Source organism: Astatotilapia calliptera, chromosome 14 (genome assembly GCF_964374335.1).
Source record: "Astatotilapia calliptera chromosome 14, fAstCal68.1, whole genome shotgun sequence".
Taxonomy (NCBI): domain Eukaryota; kingdom Metazoa; phylum Chordata; class Actinopteri; order Cichliformes; family Cichlidae; genus Astatotilapia; species Astatotilapia calliptera.
Window position 1 is genome coordinate 27,340,087 of NC_137435.1, and position 16,900 is coordinate 27,356,986.

At 37.3% G+C, this 16,900-nt stretch overlaps 1 long non-coding RNA gene across 1 annotated transcript; it reads right to left on the bottom strand.

Annotated features, from left to right (window-relative positions):
- Positions 1 to 12,994: 12,994 nt before the first annotated feature.
- Positions 12,995 to 14,837, bottom strand: LOC145420200 (uncharacterized). Its single transcript, XR_013901501.1, has 3 exons — positions 14,490 to 14,837; positions 13,867 to 14,300; positions 12,995 to 13,703 (listed from the first exon to the last, which is right to left on the bottom strand). It is a non-coding gene; the product is annotated as an uncharacterized LOC145420200 (long non-coding RNA).
- Between the last annotated feature and the right edge of the window lie 2,063 nt (positions 14,838 to 16,900).

A 16,900-nucleotide genomic window follows, 5' to 3' on the forward strand; every position in this document is an offset into this window, starting at 1 on the left:
ATAACAGGTCGGATTAATAAAACAAGATTTATGTAAATGCATTAGATTATCTTGCTAATGTTTTTTAAAACACCTTTTAAATATCTAATCAACTATTTGCCAATATCATAGTCACAGTCAGTCCCTGTTTGCACCTTGGACAAGATACATCATAGTATAATAACAACATATTCTCTATAATGGCACCAAGCCTGGGAATAAAGCCTATTTTGGTGAGAAGGTGTCGAAGCAGATTACTCACAACAATGGGTACAACTCAGGTCTAATTTATACTCTAGGAAAGACAAAGATAAGGCATTAAACCGCAGGTGAGAGAAGATTTTTTAATCCCTTGTATCACTACATGTCAGCCATAAGTTAACATGTAAACCTTAATGAAGTACACAGTAAATGACTCCAAAGAAAAAAAAAAAAGAAAAAAAAAACCCCCACATGAATCTATCCATGCCTCTAAATTAAACTGAATTTTGACTTTCAAATGCAACTCATTTCCTGTAATGACCATATCACCACCCCATTATTCTGTTATTGTACTATGACTTCTGACCAGAAGAAACAGCAGAGCCAGCAGATTGTGCACTTGTAATCAGGTATAGTTGGTGTTAGCAGGTACAACACAAAATCTCCCAAATGACTTAGAAAAAACTGGAGCAACGCAGAAGTTTGGAGTTGGGTTAGCAACTCTATAAAGAGTATCTAAGTAGTTTTGTGTGACCTGTAGCATCACACAACATAGAAAAAGCTGCTTTAGACTTCAGAACCAAACCTTCCACAGCCTAGCTCTGCAATGACTTCATTGATGACTTTGCAGCCAGTGGAGTAACACACACAAAAAACAGGTACCATAGCTAAGCATAGGAGTGCATATCAAAGTACGTGTATTAATTTGGTTTATTTACAGTAACTTGTATTATTGTGATTGCAAGGTTGTTGTGGGTTATACTTTAAATAGACGTAGATAGTCTTGCTGAAAAAGTATCCATCCTCCTTCATAACTTGGCACCATCCTACATGGATCACAAAGCCTACACATATTTTGAATTGGCTTAAACAGAAGCGCACACAGTAAGGAAACTCAGAGCCCCACATATTTCTTTGTGCTTCTGAAAGAACACGTGTGTTTACAGCGTGCACAGCAAATATACAGCAGAAAGCAGTTTTTTTTAAACACATCCTTCACACGTGTTCCTTTTGAACTTTCTTAAACACATTTAGTCAGAATGCATATTGTGTTTATCCCTCGTTATCCTTTTTCAAATGTGAAAGGTAAATGTTATATGAGTCAATATCACCAATCTATACTGTTCAGAACTCTAAAACTCTTGTAAGTTTGATTGCAGTTATTCATTTATTTATTCCAAAGTTCTGAACTGGGAGTTTGAATGAGGTGAGAGTCTGATTAAATTCAAATTTTCACTTGTTTTGATTAATTTAATGATTAATGTGCATTCCAAAATTTAACAGTTCATTCTTTTTAATTTATCCAATACCTGTTTTTGTTTAAATTTCAGGCGAAGAACAGTCTCTCAAATCATTTGTCCATCTCCATTGTTTGGCTTCAAGCAAATGAGGCTGGTAATAACATAAATTTTTATATTATGACCCATTTAGCTCCCACAGTGTCTAACTCAATATTTTCCTTCTTTAGACTAGTAGGAAAAACATGTTGTATCCTGTGGCATTTATAGCCCATTTTTAGTTCTCATGTGCTTTCTCTGTACTATAAATAATTGATTTTTGTTTATCCATGTGATGCATTCACAGACATTAGCTGTGGCTATGGAACCTAAAAGTTAAGGCTTCTAGAAGTTAGTGGTGTTCCTGGTTATCAGTATAGACCTCTAGACACCACCTAACAACTGTTCCTCTGTCCTTTTTCATGTAAGCCTTATGAGCCTGTGATTTTTTTGGTCGTCAGAGTTGCAGTCAGTTAGTTCAGTAAGTTGAGGACATGGTATCACTAATGTTTGGGTTCTGCAGTGTTTTCTTGGACAATTTGTGTATCTCATTGCTCCCACTTTCCAACACCCAGGAAGGACATCCGACAGACCTCGGATTAATGTCCCGGACATCAGCACAGGTGTCCTTTTGAAACTATTTTTCACTAATGACACAGCGACTTGAATGGACTTTTGAACAATGACATTGGTCATTCAGCATTTAATGTTTGCAGGATACAATCTTTATAAGGTGACAACACTGACTGGCTGAATGGGCAGCAGCTATCAACATCAGTTCACATCCTGTGGCTGTCAGCAAATCTGTGAAAACACACTCAACAAAAATATAAACGCAACACCTTTGTTACTGCTCCCATTCCCCATGGGATGGACGTAGAGACCTAAAATTCATTCCAGATACACAATATAACCATCCCTCCCAAACAGTGGTCACAAATCAGTCCAAATGTGTGGTAGTGGGCACATCTGCTATATTGAGATAATCCATCCCACCTCACAGGTGTGCCACATCAGGATGCTGATCTGACATCATGAGTAGTGCACAGGTGTACCTCAGACTGCCCACAACAAAAGGCCACCCTGGAATGTGCAGTTTTTTGCGCTATTGGGGGTCTGGGGACCCAGAACCGGTCAGTATCTGGTGTGACCACCATTTGCCTCATGCAGTGCAACACATCGTCGCATGGAGTCTATCAGATTGTCAATTGTGGCCTGTGGAATGTTGGTCCACTCCACTTCAATGGCTGTGCGAGGTTGTTGGATATTCGTGGGAACTGGTACACGCTGTCGTATACGCCGGTCAAGCACATCCCGAACATGCTCAATGGGTGACATGTCCGGTGAGTATGCTGGCCATGCAAGAACTGGGACATTCTCAGCTGCCATCTGCCCTGAACAATGTGAACCATGATTCATCCGTGAAGCGCACACCTCTCCAACGTGCCAGACGCCATCGAATGTGAGCATTTGCCCACACAAGTCTGTTACGGCGACGAGCTGGAGTCAGGTCAAGACCCCGATGAGGACGACGGGCATGCAGTTGAGCGTCCCTGAGACGGTTTCTGACAGTTTGTGCAGAAATTGTTTGGTTGTGCAAACCAATTGTTCCAGCAGCTGTCTGGGTGGCTGGTCTCAGACGATCTTGGAGGTGAACCTGCTGGATGTGGAGGTCCTGGGCTGGTGTGGTTACACGAGGTCTGCGGTTGTGAGGCCGGTTGGATGTGCTGCCATATTCTCTGAAACGCCTGTGGAGATGGCTTATGGTTGAGAAATGAACATTCAATGCACGGGCGACAGATCTGGTTGACATTCCTGCTGTCAGCATGCCAATTGCACGCTCCCTCATTGCTTGTGGCATGTGTGGCATTTTGCTGTGAGACAAAACTGCACATTCCAGGGTGGCCTTTTGTTGTGGGCAGTCTGAGGTACACCTGTGCACTACTCATGATGTCAGATCAGCATCCTGATGTGGCACACCTGTGAGGTGGGATGGATTATCTCAATATAGCAGATGTGCCCACTACCACACATTTGGACTGATTTGTGACCACTGTTTGGGAGGGATGGTTATATTGTGTATCTGGAATGAATTTTAGGTCTCTACGTCCATCCCATGGGGAATGGGAGCAGTAACAAAGGTGTTGCGTTTATATTTTTGTTGAGTGTACTTCAGAACAACTCATATTTCATTTGTATGGTCCCTTGAAAATTCTACTGTTCAGTTTGGCCATTTACAGGAATGGTGCCCTTTACCACAGACCATTTACTGACACCATTAAATCATGACAGTAAGGTATGACCTCTGGCTTATTTAGTGTAGAATTTAATTCCATCTCAGAAGAGAAACTCACTCTAAGTAATGTTAGCTGGGTCAATACGTTATGGTGCTTTTGTGTCTAAAATGAAATAATCAATGCATTGCAGTAGGGTTATCACAATCATAGTAATAAAATCAACACTGGTATTAGGTACTGTTGTAAATATATTCTTTATTAACCCTAATATTGACAATATAGTCACATATACAGTGTCATTTGTCATTGTCATCTGCACCCTGCCTTCACACTGTTAACTTTAACCAGTTCAGCTGTTTTCATTGCATCATATTTGTTGTTTTTTTTTTTACATAACCACAATGACTAAGCTTGTGGGTGCATGGCTTCAAAATTCCTTTTAAAACTTCTGCCTCCTCCTGCCAATGTTTTACAGGAGTCTGATACACATGTCCATGACACCAGATACAATCCAGACTAAGGCGTAGCTGGCACTATGAATAAATTTGCTTGTTATTTCTTTCAAATCTATTTAGACACATTTTGTATTAATGCCCATGTATATTTATTTTAATGCATCGTGCAGCAGACACATTTTTACAAGAAAGGTAAACATGACAAATCTAAGTTGTATTTATGTAACACGATCTCTTCATGTTCAGCCATCAGAATATCTCTTGAGCACTTCAGCCTTTTCAAGACTAAGATAGGCCATGTTTTCTGAGGGAATAACTCTTTCAACACAGCTTAACCCACAGTTTCCATCATTTGGTTGTCAATGTCTGATCCTTCACCTAAGGTGATGATGATTATTGAGATTGCTTTGTTGCTTTGTTTCTCTTTTTAGGCTCTCTATTTAAATCCATTCATGTTGAAATACGTAGCATGAAAACAGCTAATATATGCACACAAAGACACAAATGTGCATGCACACACGCCCACATGCGCTGATGAGCAAACTGGGAATTTGGAACTGGAACAGTTCCGGAGGGGGCCAAAGATCCCCTTCTCTAAGTGTCAACCAAACAAAAACAACAAAAAGCTCAGGAAAAGAAAAAAAAGTGATGGCATGAAAATAGCACTCCTACAACAAATCACATCGTTTTCATCTGTTTCACCCAGTCATTGGGACAACTTGCTAAAAAACACCCCCCGGCACACAGAGAGCTTGAGGATCTAGGCAATGAAAAGTAACCATAAATAAAGTGTGCCACTTAATTGAGGGGAAGAAAAATGCATCCACTTTTGGCCTCTTTTTCTGTGTCTCTCTGTCTTTTGTTATCACTCTCACTTGTGGGGGAGTATGTAGAGACACAGATGCTCTGTCATGCTCAGTTTCTGCCTGTACATTGTCTCTCTGTGCTTGCTTCTATTCGTCTGTATTTTTTCCCCCTTTCTCTGGCTCCATTGTTGTTTCTTCTCTTCACAAACCCTGCATTCTAAGGCACAAGTACAGCTTTCTCAACCACTATTTCCACAAAGGGCATCTTTCTTTTTTCTTTCCTCTTCAAGAGTCACGAACTTTTGAAAAGTTTTTGGAAATGTGCTTATGAGAATCCGAGTGTCGTATTTCATACTGGGCTGGATCGTGTCACTGTTTCCCTTTTAGCGTAGGTGAGACTGAAGCATATTAGGTACTACTCACCATTACTCATTTGCATATGAAGGTGAGGAATGGAGGAAGCAGAGAGAGAACCACAAAGACAAGTGAGAAGGGGTGTTTGAGTCAGTAAAAGAAGAAAGACAGAGCAATATGGTGAAAGATGTCTCTGTATGTCTCTACAGTGAGTGCTGTACCTTTCCCACTTATCCTTCTGTTTTCTGTCACAGGCAAACACACACACATACGCACACACGCACACATACATGTATATATACACTACTGACTGGCTGCGTCAGATTCTATTAATGCTCTTGGACTCTAGTTGCTGTCCCTTTGCTGTCCTTTGAGGCAGCAGCCAAAACCGCTGGAGGAAAGCAGCCGTTGCACAACATGTCTCAGACAGATTGTTAATCAAGCGGTGCTGCGTGATATTCTGTAACCGGTTACATCTTGCTCCCTCAGCAAGTAATCACCTAACAATGTTATGCTGATATTGCACAGGGTCAGATGGAAAGAGAGCTGTTTCCTTCAGTATAAGTGGTAGACAGGGGAAAGTGAGTTAATAAAGGAAAGGAAAGGAAAGGAAAGGAAAGGAAAGGAAAGGGAAGGAAAGGAAAGGAAAGGAAAGGAAAGGAAAGGAAAGGAAAGGAAAGGAAAGGAAAGGAAAGGAAAGGAAAGGAAAGGAAAGGATTTTTTTCTGGAATGGGTTGGGTCCACTTCTCTCTGTAGAAACAAAATTCACTAGAAATCAGTATTTTGAAATAAGTAATTATCTTCATCATATGATTTATTTCAGTGATGGTGACTAGTCACTTGCAGAGCCTGCTGGGTAGGATTGTGATGTGAATCATGTGCAATGGCATTTGTACTCATCAGATTAATCACAATTGTACATCAACCACGACATAACACCAAGTGAGAGAATATCTTATGTAAGAATAGAGTTCCAGTGACTCGTATATATATATATATATGTGTATATATATATATATATATATATATATATATATATATACATATATATATATATATATACATATATATATATATATATATATATATATATATATATAAAGTGTGATGTTATTTTGGAATTGAAATTATTAAATATTTTCTCTAATAAGTTAGGGACACGATATTTTTGTACTGTCTCAAAATTTTTCCAGACTTGCACTTTGAAGACAGTCCCTGCACACTCATCTCGGTATCTCTCTCCAAACATAGACAACAATTTACAGGCATTTTCATCTAATGGTCCAGAATGGATAATTATAATGAAAATGGTTGGAACTCATTGTCTACAGTTAGAAAGAGGCATCATTAATGTTTCAATTATGCATTATTAATTCTGAAGCTCGACTCAGTGAAGAGCTTTACAACTATAATGAAGTCAGAAACTCCCTGTAACACACATCTGAAGAGTCACACATATGGCTTTTCTTTGTTTGTTTTGGGGTTTTTTTTTCTTTTTAACTAGCCATTTTTTTCTCTGTCCTTGAAGTAAGGAGAGCTAAATTAGTGAAACAACAGATAAGGGCTGATTATCTCAGACAAGTGGCAACACACACCACTTGAATCGGGTTGTGTGTTGCTACATTGCATTGACAGATGCACTGAAATTCTATTCAGCGTGGATTGTGTGTGTCGACTGCATATTAGAGACAATCTGGCGATACGTGTAACATTAGATGAACACATAAAACTTACTGATGCATGAATTCCAAGTGCTCAAAGTCAAAGTCAGTTTTGAGGGTCACACAAATTCCTGGAGCTTACCTGGAGAAAGTCTATAACAGAAGGCCATGGGAGATGGTCTGAAAATACAGAGAAACCTGGGAGAAATCCTAAGCTGGAAACAAGAAAGACAATGAGATGCGCCTTGTCTTTGCTGACTTTTCAGCCATTATGAGGGAAAACATGAAACATGTGATTCTGAGTGTAATGATCAGGTTAAACCACATTGCCATCTACAAATACAAAGTGTCCTTGCTGAGAAACTATATCCTGAGCTTAAATCAGTTAATTAACAGTATTTTCAAATGGCAATGCCTACATTTGCAATAGAAACAACAGAAGTATAAATTAGGTTAAGTGAGCTCACACTTCTGTGGGCGTCACATACAAAATGCAAATGTAATTTCTTTCCAAAGACACTGACAATCACTCTTTAGGAAGCCCTATTACGACACAGAATCCTATTTCCTTTACTTATTTTACAAGGACTTATTCACACCCATAGGAATGCACATACACATCACATATAGACATACTTTTAGTGTATCTGGGCTTAGGAGATGATGTGGCAGCAGTTAACACCTTATTGACATTTGCCTCTCCAGCTGCAGTTTAGTGTATAAAGAAATAGAAGTAAAATAAGTGAATACAATTCACTTACCTCTTTCCATTTGTGTTGTGTGTCTTCATTTCTCTGAATGACCTTTCAAATGACATGTTCTACATATGCGCTACAACCATACTATAGTGACTTCGCTAGTTCTAAACAGAAAATATCAAGATTTTGTGGAAGCAGTGTGTAGTGCAGCTTGTGAATCAATCGTTATGACTATTGTCGCACTGAATGTAGACTGTCAATATGCTGCCCGTTTGTGGGCGAGTAGAGAGGCCACGTCAGGCTGCCCAGACATCTGCTGCTCTGTCTGTGATGGAGCCTACTCCATCTTGAATATGAGAGATAAACACACACCATGCTAGCCTGGTATGCAATAATCGGTTCAGTTTTATTTAGGCTCTGGATGTTGTGGGGTTGTCAAGACTGACACGCCTCTGTGACATTGAGGTCTGGAGCATTGCTTCTGAACTGCACACCCAGCTCATTGTTTCTTTTTTCAGGGGATCAGAGGGTGTGTTCCAACTTCAGGGGAATAAGATAAGGTAAGATAAAATAAGAAATACTTTATTTATCCCACATTTTGGAATTTTCTTTGGGATTTGGAATTTGGCCAACCAATCTACATGTATCCTTGGGGCATCCTGTTAGGAGTATTGGGTATCGGTCTCATGTTGAGGGCTTTCTGGTCCCCGTACAACTGCAGTGAGAGCTTGGTCTGCATTGCAATAAGTCATACTCATTCCTGGTGCACACTGGACTCTGCCAAGACTGCCCTTTGTCTCAGATTCTGTTTATTCTTTTCACTAATGGCTTCGAGCTGTGGGTAGTAACCCAAACAATAAGATCTTTGATACAAAAGGGGGAAATAGGCTCCAAAGGATGTCTTGCCTCAGCTTTATAGGGCGAGAAGCTCAGTTTTTTGGGAGGGGCTCAGAGTGGAGTTGTTCACAAGGAGCTAATTGAGATGGTTCTGGTATTTGACTAGAAAGCCTCCAGGACAAACCCTAGGCCATACGTTCTGATGCAGACGGAGATCTTTGACTGACTTTCAGAGGTGCCAGAGGGCTTGGCTTCCCCTGCACAAACCTGGAAAAGTGGTAAAAGATGGATGGATGGATTTTTTTTTTATAGTGCCAATTATTACTGTTTTAGCTAGTGTCTGTGTAGGTGACAGGTCATGTTAGTATAAGTAGCTTGGAACAAGAAGCAACGGGACTTCTTTAAGTTTTGTGAAGATGTTTCACCTCTCATCTGAGAGGCTTCTTCAGTTCTTGCATATCATATTCAAGTAACCAGCAACTTACAATATGACACAGAGATTAAGCAAAAAGGTTTGTTAGCTGCACTAAAATAGCTCCAAGGTGCACAGTTGACATTTAAGATTCTTTAAACTGGTGCATTACATGCGCATAAAAACACCCAAAGTCACGTAAAGAATTTGAGGTCAAGTGAAAGAAGCAGAAACTTGGCATTTATTTTTGCAGTCTGAGATTAATCTTTGAGGACGTGGCTTTGGGCTAATGGAGTGGTGCTTATTCCTTTGAGAAAGGGTAGAGAAAAAATAAAATACAGTGACAGCAAACACAGAGAGGAAAAAAAACAGAACTTTAAAAAACTGAAAGGAGTGGAATGAGGGGTCACAGAGAAAGCAAGAGTGACAGACTATATAAAGAAGAAGAAGACTTAAAGAGTTCTTCTTGGCTACTACATATCTCACTGTGTCACCTCCATTCAATGTCATGGCCTTCTTCCGCTGATGAGATGCTAATGCACATGTCACCAGACAGACATTTCCACTTCCACCATTCTGAGCATCTACTCTCAGCGCGCCTCTCTCTGTCATTTACATATCTCTGTCACCATGTCTCCAATTTCTCTCTTCCCCTCTTCAGCTCCTTCCAGCACACTTATCTGGGCCTTGCTCTAATCTGACTCCATCTTTCTGTCACTCACTGTCCTTCTAAAGTTGCTCTCACGTCTCTTTCCATCTATTTAGGTTAAACTGTGTTGACTCAGGTCAACACGTGGTGTATTTTACCAGGTTTCACACATATGTACACAAATACATAGTGCATGCTGTCACTGAAAGATTGAAATAAGCTAAAAGTTATCACCAGAGATAGAAGGGCTCTTAAATTATAATTTATTTATCTCTAAAACCTTCTGGGCGTTGTATATGGGAGTGCCTTCCCGAGATTGACTACTGTCGCTGGTAATACAACGTGATTATACAGACATGTTCACATAAGCAAAAACAAAGTTCATTTCGGAACTTCGGTTGCAATGGTAGGAGACGTTGAGTGCAAAATGACATTCTTAGGAAATATTATGGTTTCTTGATATCACAGGATATAAAATTGATGTTTGATGTTTTCCTCACTGTGCATACAATAACCATCCAAATTTTTCCAAACTTTATATTGATACCTTAAGAAAAACTCCCAACTGTTTTGGTGACATCTGATGTAATCTTTAACTGCTGATTTGTTTCTTTTATTTTATCTTATAATATTTGGTGGCTACTTTCTTTATAGTATTATATTGTGAAAGTACATTTTTTTCTTGTCATCCCACACCTTTTACCTGCTACCCTTTAAATGCATGGCACATAGATGTGAGCCTAGATTTAATCTTCCTAGAAATTACTTGCATCTATAATTCAGTAGTGCATGGCTCATGACCCATGCAGTGTTCAGCGTCAATCCAGGAAGCACTGGTGAAAAATGAAAGTGAGAGGTGGTGGTCAGGGTAATGGATGGTAGGCAATAGCACAAAATCATCTTCTAATCTGATACTAAGCAGCACCGAGTGTTTCCAGTCATTTTTTATTACCATGTTATTACCAAACGTACAGTATGTAGGAAAGAAGCTTGATAAAACCCTAGGCTTTTCTCTATGATAATTAAGAAATGTGTTGAGCAAAAAAAAGCTACACAGAAAAATTGCAGACACTAGGAAGAGCAAGAGAGCAATTTATTTTTGGTAACAATCCAACTGAGGCAAGTATTGATATTTAACCAAGACTTATTAGTAATGATATCAGTACCTCGGTATTCATTCAGCTACACTTAGTGGATTAAATTGGGCTGTTATCTGACTTTAATGTTGGAAGCTGAATAACAAAACTTTGTGGCTTAAAAATTAAATTCCCATTCACATGGCGAAATCGACCCAATGGACTCTTTGAATGCCGGTAGTGGGTTTAACATGTGCCCCTCAGTTTTTTGCTGCCTGGTACCATACCGCTCACCGAAACTGTGCTGGGATTTGAGGCTGCTACTGCTTCTGGCAGTAATGAGCATTTCATAACTCCCTCCTTTACTGTAGTGCCCACGTGTAGGTTGCGAATTTACCTTTCCCCAAGTCAGTACCATTACTCCCCTCCTCCTGCTGTGCTGAGCTTGGTTTTTTCTTGTGGCGAGAAATCAAGTCAAAGCCCTAGACAACTCAGAGCTGTACATATGCATGTAATATTTACGCTTTTCATATAGTTTGGCTGACTGAATTAAGCTTATTTTTCAGCCATGAGAAAGGCTTTAACCTCACTTGAAGTTACCCCACATGTAATTTGTATGCAATACTGCACAAATTACCTGTTTTCCCAGATATTGATGAGGTTGACTGAGTGTTCAGACCTTAACACAGCACTGTGCAAACAAAGTCTTCCTTAAGCAACTGAGTAAGGATGTGAAAATGAAGCAAATTGGTGCCTACAAAACAGGGAAGGACTATAAAAAGATATCAAAGCACTCTGAGCTTGCAGTTTCCCATTTCTAAAAAATCATTAAGAACTTCATGTTAAAGAAAATTGTGGAAGTTAAGAAAAGATCTGGAAAACCAAGAGAACAGACCGAGAGACATAGCAAAGTGTTTGTATTTCACTGAAACTCTCTTGGTTAACATGATGTATGAAAAAACATGTACAATATCTGCCCAAGGCACTGAGTATTCAAATAGGTGGCTTCATATTACTGCAATGAGACAGTTAATAATTTCACAATGTGTGGTATTTTTTGTAAAATTGCATAATATTAATATGGTACCACTTTACAATAAGGCTTCCCTTATAGATGCTAATAAATAGTTTATAGCTATATTATTAATTAATCTGTAAATGCTTTATAAACCATTATTAATGGTTTATTATGCATTAGTTTAGGGTGAGAAAGAGGAAAAAAACTGACCTGTTTCTTGCCAAATAGTGAGCCAAATGTGTTCACCTATATATTTCATCTAGAGTTGCTATATTAAACATTTCAGACTAAGTTACTATCCTGTAAGCACAATCAGCATTTGTAAACATATTTTTTATCATAGAAAATTGTACTTCAGAAATGCATTATAAATATCCACAACTATCAATCGGAGCTTTGTTGTAAAGTGTAAAGCATAAAACCATTTATTAATGAATAATAAATATTTATAAATGCCAAATGGGAGCCTTATTGTAAAGTGTAAAGCATAACACCATTTATTAATGACTACTAAACATTTATAAATGACAAAAGATAGCTTTGTTGTAAAGTGTAAAGCATAACACCATTTATTAATGACTACTAAACATAAATGACAAAAGAGAGTTTTGTTGTAAAGTTTAAAACATGTCAACATTTATTAAGGACTAATAAACATTTATAAATGCCAAATGGGAGCCTTATTGTAAAGTGTAAAGCATAACACCATTTATTAATGACTACTAAACATTTATAAATGACAAAAGAGAGTTTTGTTGTAAAGTTTAAAACATGTCAACATTTATTAAGGACTAATAAACATTTATAAATGCCAAATGGGAGCCTTATTGTAAAGTGTAAAGCATAACACCATTTATTAATGACTACTAAACATTTATAAATGACAAAAGATAGCTTTGTCGTAAAGTTTAAAACATGTCAACATTTATTAATCACTAATAAACATTTATAATTGCCAAATGGGAGCCTTATTGTAAAGTGTAAAGCATAACACCATTTATTAATGACTACTAAACATTTATAAATGACAAAAGATAGCTTTGTCGTAAAGTTTAAAACATGTCAACATTTATTAATCACTAATAAACATTTATAATTGCCAAATGGGAGCCTTATTGTAAAGTGTAAAGCATAACACCATTTATTAATGACTACTAAACATTTATAAATGACAAATGATAGCTTTGTCGTAAAGTTTAAAACATGTCAACATTTATTAAGGACTAATAAACATTTATAAATGCCAAATGGGAGCCTTATTGTAAAGTGTAAAGCATAACACCATTTATTAATCACTAATAAACATTTATAAATGACAAAAGATAGCTTTGTCGTAAAGTTTAAAACATGTCAACATTTATTAATCACTAATAAACATTTATAATTGCCTAAAGTGAGTCTTAAATGTATAATGTCACCATTTATAACACTTAGACCTAAATTACAATCAGTGCTTGAAATAACATTTAACTACTGTCAAAAATGGCAATGTATTGTAAGAGTAACACATGTAACATTAAATGTGTTTTTTAAAACACCAAACAGTCACCCACTCCAAAAAAAGTTCATGCCAGACTGGTTCAAACTGGAAATATTTTTTGTATGTCCTTAAATAAGCGTCCCAGTGGTCCATCAGGGTGTCGCGAACCAAGCCAAGATGACCACTCAAGAACCATCAGGTGTTCCTCCAGCAACTTCTCAGTGCGATTTCCTTAGTCTACGGACATGTCCTTTGATGGTCATCCAAGCCCTTTCGATATGCTGTGTATGACTGCCAGATTGAGGATCTACAAACCACCTGCTGTGATTTACAGTGTAATGTCTGTACCCTATGTTTGTCAAAACATTCTTGTAGGCTCTCCACTCATCACTGATAATGGCACTACCCAACTTAGCATGCTGTCTGATCAGAGGAACAAGGTGGCGCCTTGATCGTTTTTCAACAAGTTTTAACACGAGCCTTCGCCTTTTGTCTTTAATTCCCATCATTCCAAATACCCATTTCTTCCTTTTCCATGCATTTCCAAAGCGTCCACGTGCATACTGAAAACAAAAAGAATAAAATTAAACAGAATATCTACAAAGAAACATTCAAAAAGATGGTTGCTTCTACTAATTTTTTTAACTTATGGTAAAGGTTTCCATGTTTAGAGGACACATTCAGATCTGCATTGATTCTAACAAACCTGTCTGAGAGTTTACCAACCTTTCGCTGATGACGGAGACAGCTTTCATCTATAACCACAAATTCTCTGTCACCACCAAGACGGTGTCCATTGTTTATTCTGTGTCTTTTAATTGCACGTATACAAACATGTCGAATGTGTCTTGCCATGCTACTTAGTGTTCTGGAGCTGCCAGCCACTTCATCATCGATCATATCTATTTGTCTGAGCCTGAGCCCTTGTGAAAATCTGTGATAGAAATTGAGGCAATTATTACTTACTGAGGCCCTAATTTTATTTCACAAGTCTCGTATTGGTGTTCAATTATGAAAGGTGCATTGCTATTAATGTCTACATCTACATATACCTGTAAATGAACTTCATCCAACTGAAAAGAGATGTTTTTGATTTCTCAAAGAGGGAGCTAGTTCTAATTGTTCTGGAAACTTTCCTATGACTTGCTCTTTTGCAGCACCTGAGAACATACAAATGAGTTAAGTAAAGAAATGGACCCTTAAACAAGAGCATTAATTGAAAAGATAATCACAAAATTAAGTATGAAGAAAATAATAATGAAAAGAGGTTAATGCTCCCTCTTGCATTGATAACCGAAATATTTTGTTATATTTACTACATGCACTACATTATCATGCATTATACATACCACATATATTGGTCTTTCTTCACCACGGAAATCATTTTCATCTTATGGTGACAAACAGGACATCTAAGCTTCTTTTTTAGCAGGTGTTTCTTCTGCAGCCATTTAATGAGCCTTAGTGCCTTATATTTAGTTTGTTTTCCTTCTATTCTGGCGCGCAATCTCATTCCCAGAGACATTCTGGTGGGAAAAAATGAGTAATTTATTTTATTATCACCTCGAAACACCGTAAAATACTCTATGGGAGTCTAGTGCAAATCGGTTCAGAGTTAAAGAACTTCACATGCTATATAAAACAAGCCCTATAATCAAAAATAGTCCCACGCAAAAAAGAGGATTGTCTCACCTGTTATAATGTATCTCTTTGTTATGTAGATCTAACCCGCTGGATTCATGCTAAAGAAATATGTTCTGCCGCCAAAGGGAGGGAAAACAAATTTAATTTAAACGCAGAGGAGCTTATACAACCATCCAATCACAGTTAACTTTATTAAGGAAAGCCCCTCCTCTCAGAGCGCGACAGGCAGTGCTCTGGAAGGTCAAGCCAAAGGGGCACGAACAGACACACTGAAGGCGCTCGTTCAAGTTGCTGCACCATGGATGGAGCAGAAGATAAAAATTTGTGTGCGTCTGCGACTTACACAGTTAGCACACGTTCGAAGAGATACAAAAAGCAGAGACTGGATGATCTAAATTGCACTAAGCCAACGACGTCAGCAGTTAGACATGAAGGTGAGTATAATGCTAGCTAGCTAGCTAGCTACCGAGCCATTTGGCTGCTAGCTACAGTGGCTAACTAACATCACATAACATGTGAATAGCTCTATTACTATTGGTTATTCCAAACGATTGATATCACTTAGTTGTATATTTTTAGTTTTGTTTATGTGCATCATTAAATTTATATTAAACACCCTGGTAAGGCAGTACACATAAGAATTATTTGCCTTGTTTTAGAAATGTCTGAACCACCACATGTGTATATAACATAATTTTTACAAAGTGGCTTTTTATAAATTCAAGTTGTAACCGTTTTTAATCAATATTTTATTTGAGTTTCCCAAGTTTAGATTATAAATTATTTTAGTATTGTAATTTAATAATTGTTTGTTCTTTAGATTCTTCTTCTAATCCTGCCCCTACTGCAACTGCCCTTCTTAACAAGGAGCGAGAGAAACTGACTTTTCTTAAGGAGGAACTGGAGCGCGACACCCTGATGGACCACTGGGACGCTTATTTAAGGACATACAAAAAATATTTCCAGTTTGAACCAGTCTGGCATGAACTTTTTTTGGAGTGGGTGACTGTTTGGTGTTTTAAAAAACACATTTAATGTTACATGTGTTACTCTTACAATACATTGCCATTTTTGACAGTAGTTAAATGTTATTTCAAGCACTGATTGTAATTTAGGTCTAAGTGTTATAAATGGTGACATTATACATTTAAGACTCACTTTTGGCAATTAAAAATGTTTATTAGTGATTAATAAATGTTGACATGTTTTAAACTTTACGACAAAGCTCTCTTTTGTCATTTATAAATGTTTAGTAGTCATTAATAAATGGTGTTATGCTTTACACTTTACAATAAGGCTCCCATTTGGCATTTATAAATGTTTATTAGTCCTTAATAAATGTTGACATGTTTTAAACTTTACGACAAAGCTCTCTTTTGTCATTTATAAATGTTTAGTAGTCATTAATAAATGGTGTTATGCTTTACACTTTACAATAAGGCTCCCATTTGGCATTTATAAATGTTTATTAGTCCTTAATAAATGTTGACATGTTTTAAACTTTACGACAAACCTATCTTTTGTCATTTATAAATGTTTAGTAGTCATTAATAAATGGTGTTATGCTTTACACTTTACAATAAGGCTCCCATTTGGCATTTATAAATGTTTATTAGTCCTTAATAAATGTTGACATGTTTTAAACTTTACAACAAAACTCTCTTTTGTCATTTATGTTTAGTAGTCATTAATAAATGGTGTTATGCTTTACACTTTACAACAAAGCTATCTTTTGTCATTTATAAATGTTTAGTAGTCATTAATAAATGGTGTTATGCTTTACACTTTACAATAAGGCTCCCATTTGGCATTTATAAATATTTATTATTCATTAATAAATGGTTTTATGCTTTACACTTTACAACAAAGCTCCGATTGATAGTTGTGGATATTTATAATGCATTTCTGAAGTACAATTTTCTATGATAAAAAATATGTTTACAAATGCTGATTGTGCTTACAGGATAGTAACTTAGTCTGAAATGTTTAATATAGCAACTCTAGATGAAATATATAGGTGAACACATTTGGCTCACTATTTGGCAAGAAACCGGTCAGTTTTTTTCCTCTTTCTCACCCTTAACTAATGCATAATAAACCATTAATAATGGTTTAT